General features: G+C 50.2%; 1 long non-coding RNA gene across 3 annotated transcripts in view; it reads right to left on the bottom strand.

The window, feature by feature from the left end:
- LOC109297692 overlaps window positions 1-5,113 on the bottom strand; it is a 38,687-nt gene extending 33,574 nt beyond the window's left edge. For 2 of the 3 annotated variants that reach the window (XR_002097388.1, XR_002097386.1), the window contains exon 1: window positions 5,033-5,113. This is a non-coding gene — a long non-coding RNA (uncharacterized LOC109297692). The remainder of the gene's footprint in view (window positions 1-5,032) is intronic. The other variant, XR_002097387.1, reaches the window with a different exon arrangement.
- Between the last annotated feature and the right edge of the window lie 75 nt (window positions 5,114-5,188).

The following is a 5,188-nucleotide window of genomic DNA, read 5'->3' as shown; positions in this document are numbered from 1 at the left end:
GGGGTGCAGGCTCCTGGATCTGCGCATGGATGACAGCAGGTTGCCACTGCACCCTGGGACCAGCACTGGCCCCAACCTGAACCCAGTGCTGGGAAGACTGGTGCTGCTACTGGCCCCAGGCAGCCTCCTGTCATTCTGCACACAGGTCTAGTGGCCCACACCCCCAGGAGGTGTGTGCTGGACTCCTCCCAGGAGTGTGGGCCCCTGGATCTGTGCTCAGGATGACAGGAGGCTGCCGCTGCCACCTGGGACCAGCACTAGGCACAGCCTGCACCCAACGCCGAGAAGACTGGTGCTGCCGCTGGCCCCAAGCAGCAGCAGCCGCCTTCTGTCATCCTGCACACAAATCTGGGGAGCCTGCATCCCCAGGAGGAGTCTGGCAGCACTGGGAGGGCAGGTTGAGCTCTGTGGGGCTGGTGGAGCCATTCAGAGTGCAGCCCAGGTTCTCCCTGCTTCCCACCGCCAGGCTGCATTCCGAGCAGCTCCACCAGCCCCATGGAGCTCAGCCTGGCAGCAGGAGAGCCAGTGGCAAAGGCTGCTTGGAGCACAGCCCCGGGCAGTCACTCTACCCCACCTCCTGCCCCCAGGCTCAGCTTTGTAAAGCTGGCGGAGCCAATCAGAGTGCACCCAGGTGGTGGGAGGCAGGGGGGAGCCAGGGTTGTGCTGACCGGCTCTGCTAGCCTCACAAAGCTCAGCCCAGCAGTTGGTGGCAGGGGAGAGCCACTGGCCAGGACTGTGCTCAGAGCAGCTCTGTCACTTGCTCTCCCCTGCCTCCCACCACCAGACTGCCTCAAAGCTTTGCCGGGCTCCACTGACTGGCAGAGCTGCTTGGAGTATTGGCTTGGCTCTCCCCTACCTCCTGCCACCAAGCTGCTTCAAAACTTGAAACGTTTCGAGTGCCCTCATTTCATTTTGAAGCTGTTTCAAGGCCTTTTGTTTAATTTCGATTTCGCTGTTTCAAGTTCAAAACGCGTCAAAACAGCTTTGAAACAAAACAATTGTTCAAATTTCACAGACCCCTCATGAATACGTTCAAAGTGACTGTTTTCTCTCAGTTTAATTACTCAATGACTTTTTTCCCCCCATGGTCTCAAAGTCCCAGCTCTCCAGATCACAGTATTTCCAGCATACTGATGACTCTTTTCTGACACACAAAGAAATATACATATATCAGCCTTATACCAAAGTTACTTAACTGGGTTCTCATTTGTTCCAAGACAAAGTTCAAACCTCCTCCTTTTTTGGTTTAACTACTTCCCATGGATCTCCTTCAGTTAATCACACATTTATCTTTAATGATGATCTCTCTTACATCATGTAACCTAAAAGAGACCATTGGAATTGCTCCCAATTTCAACCAATATAGCTTCCACCACTATCTACAAAAGACAGGTGCACTGGTTTAATTTAAATCTATTTTCAAATCATATTTGCTTAAACCGGTACACACGTTCTTTAGTTTAGTTTAAATGAAAATCAATGTCACTCTTAAAAATCAGGAAGAAACTGGCTTCAGCTTAACCAATATAAGCCTATTTAAACTGAAGTGAGTGTGCCTACGCACTGTTTTGCACCAAATATACTAATAGCTTGGTTTAAGAAGAGCCCATATCTTTAGTTAAAATGTCCGAGTTTGTAAGTAAAGCCTCTGATGAAAGTGAGACCCCTTGTCACTATCAGCACATCTTCCCGCAGCCTCTGTTTCTCCACACCATTTATATAAAGGCCTTCTTTCCAGATTTTGATACTGATACTGTTTTCTTGCATTTTTCTACCTACTCAGCTCCCATCTTCTAATTTTAACTAAAAACTTAAACACTAGAGGGATAAAGGCAAAAAATATATATTTAACTGTGGGTTACGGTGGGCACGCTTGGGGCTGGGTCTCATGCCAGGCCACCTACTTGTCTCTATGGGGCAGGCCACCCAGTCTCACCTGCCACGACTTCGCTGTTCCCATAAACTGGTGTTATAATGCAGGAGTCTGCCCCTTCCCAGCCCCAATGCCAGGGGGTACTATGTGCAGCTCTGAGCCTCGCCCACATTGCAGCCCATGCCTTGCAGATGGCATCCACATGATACAATCATAACCTACACTGTGACTGGTGCTCCAGGGTTTCGCAGAGTCCCTGTGAAACCCTGAAGCAGCAGGTCCTTGTGCTTAACCTTTAGGTCTTTCTTTTGACCCACAACTCAACCTCCTTGCAGCAGAGGACTTACCGAGGTCAGGACTCACCCCTAACTCTCTGACTGAGCCCTCAACTCAGCCTCTTGCCCAACTACAGCCTCAGGCGTCTGAAGACATATTTTGGCCTACTCTCCACTCCTGGGGTTCCTACTGTGCCCAGTCTAGGGCCTCTACACCACGCCCCACCCTGGGGTCTTCTCATGCTCCTCACACTCAACTACATCCTTACACTTGACTACTCAATGGGCTGGCCCTTGCACTGCCCTTCACACCTACTCCCAGTTCGGCCCTACTCAACGTGCCCCTGGGACTGTCTTTTAGACCTACTAACTATTTGGCCCTACTTAACGTGCCCTTCATGCGCAGTCCTTCAGACCTACTCCCCTTCAGCCCTATTCTGTGCAGGGCCACAGAACTCCACCCTCCTTCACAGCCTCGGGGGTCAACCACCCCCACAGGCTCAGGCGGCACTGTGCTTGCCATGCCTGGCTCCACAGCTGCCTCCAAAACCCACCCAAAGATGGGGGCTAGAGTTAAGGTGCCCCATCTCACCTTTCACTGGGGAGGTAACTGGCCTGGCAGTTCTTGGGGGCCCCCATACCACTAGGAGCTTCACCAGGCCATCCTTCCCTGACAGGGTGCAGTTTTTTTAGGTCATGCCCAGGACCAAGAGTCTCCTGCTCCTACCTGCTAGATGTTCCATGCACCTCAGCCACACGATGTTTTTGCCTGAGCTAGAAGCAGCAAACTGCAGCCTTTATAAGCCTCATGTTCAAAATGGCTGCCCTCATCAGGCACCTGGCTGCTGCCTGACTCTGTCCTTAAAGTGCCAGGCACCCAAAAGTGCACTGCCACACTCTGGTTAAATTATTTAAAGAATAAAAGAGTCAAAGGCAGGCACCTTGTGCCTCATACAGCGCTAATCACACTTTCAACTTCATAAAGTATTTTATAATAATTTTTATGGAAGATGCTATATGCAATTAAAAATGTGTAATGGATTTTTTTTTTCCACCAGTAAGCCTTTACTTATAAAAAGGTTTCAGCCTGAGCACCTTCTGTCAGATTTAACTCCTAGAAATCTGAAATTCAGGCTTATAGCTTCAGTTACTCAGAAGCACATTTTAATTTTTGGCACAGCCTGGAGAATTTAACGGAGTGGATTAACTTTATAAATATTCCAATCACTGGGACAAAGGCAAAAAGACTGAATATAGCAAAATTCTGTCAACACTGAGCTTTAAATTTTTAAACTAAGAACTCTATGTAAACAGAATAGCCCTGATTTTGGCCTCCACTGCAGCCCTGTATGTTGGCTCTGTGTTAAGGTGCTTAGTGCTGCACCAGTACGTATAATAGTCTTTTGTTACTCTTCCTTGTAGTTTTAGCATCAGACTGTGACAGGAACAGGACTAAGAGGTCACAGATATGGGGAATGAGTGCAGAGCCAAATCACAGACTCAGTTCTTCTTCATGGCTGTTGGACAGCTCCATAAGGAGATTTAGCAGCTGACAAGCCAGTATAGTTCTAGAGGTTACTCTGACTGGAGCTTAAAATTAAAACATGCTTCTGCGTGCTCTCAAATATGGATTTCCCAAACTGTGGCCTGAGTAGAGCAGTGGAAAGAGGAAGAGAGAAAAGGGCACTGGACAATCCATAACTACAGAAACCAAACTTTCTAGAGAAAAAAATGCCACTTGTCACTTTTTCAGGGATATAATTTTGGTAGCTGTGTTGGTTTGAAACAAAAATCAATGCATAACTCTAGAACTCTTGGTTCAGAGATGATATATTTTATTAGACCAACTAAGAAGTCACAAAAAAAACCTTTTTTCTGCAAGCTTTCGGGCACACGTGCCCTTCCTCAGGCTGAGGGAAAATTAAAGATGGTAAAAAGTCCCCACTTTTACCCTTCCCCCCTCAGGCTATGCTGACTTAATTCAGCTGCTGCCCAGAATCAGCATCCCACATCACCCAAGGCTCTCTATTAACATCCCATGGTAGAATATGGTTCGTAACACTATTCGTGTCAATCTCAGCTTTTGCACTTAAAGATATGAGGCAGTTTACTTTCTAAACCCCATTTTCTCACGCCTTCATTCTCCAAATAATTACCTGTTGCCCTCAACTTGTTGTCAGTTTGATCCAATGACAGATTATTTGAAAGAAAATATGAACGCTCTCTTCGGTCAATTCAGAGTTCCCAAGAATTAAAAAATAAGACACATTTATCTCTTATTATAAAAATTATAACCGCCTTTCTGAATGATATTTGGGAGGATAAAGGGGAAAAAAAGGCAGTTTCAGAAAGCATCACAGTGAGGTGCAAGGAGCAGACCCTGCAAGTGAGGCCAGACCAGGCTTCTGGGGTTATCTTCCACCCTGCCCACAGCTTCTTTGCGTGCCAGTGGCCACACCACAGTCCAGCTGTCCGTAGCACCACCAGGCACGGGCTCCCGTCTCGAAACCGTGAGCACTCGGTCCATGGGTCTGAAGCGCTCCGAGGAGGCAGCAAGAGGCCCCACATTAAAAACCAAAACAGATCGAAAACAAAACATCCGCGATTACACGGACGACTCGGAGCAGCGGGACGCGGGGTAGGGCTCAACACGCCGGACTGAGGGCAGCAGCTCTCATCTCAGGAGGCACCTGCAGAGCAAGCCACCGGGGCAGCCGGGCACGACCCTCCCCCGGAGCTGGGCGGCCCCGGGGAAGGGACAGCAACGAGTCAGTGCGGCCCCGGCTCCCCCTCCCTGCGGGACAGGCACAGCAAGCCAGGTCCCAGACACCCCTTCCTCCCGCCTCGCCCCGCCGCGCCGCGCCGCGCCGCGCAGCACACGTACCCGCACATCCCCGAGCTCCCACCGGCCCCGAAATGGCCGAACAAAGGGAGCTCGCCTGGCCCCGCGATTGGCCGGGGGTGGGGCGGGGCGGGGCCGTAACCCTGGCGACGCGGCGGGGAAATGGCGGCCGAGCCCCGCCCAGCGGCCCCGCCCGGG

The sequence above is a fragment of the Gavialis gangeticus genome, unplaced genomic scaffold (genome assembly GCF_001723915.1).
Source record: "Gavialis gangeticus isolate Ggan-Ray unplaced genomic scaffold, GavGan_comp1, whole genome shotgun sequence".
NCBI classification, from domain to species: Eukaryota; Metazoa; Chordata; order Crocodylia; family Gavialidae; genus Gavialis; species Gavialis gangeticus.
This window is presented reverse-complemented; position numbering and strand designations above follow the sequence as displayed.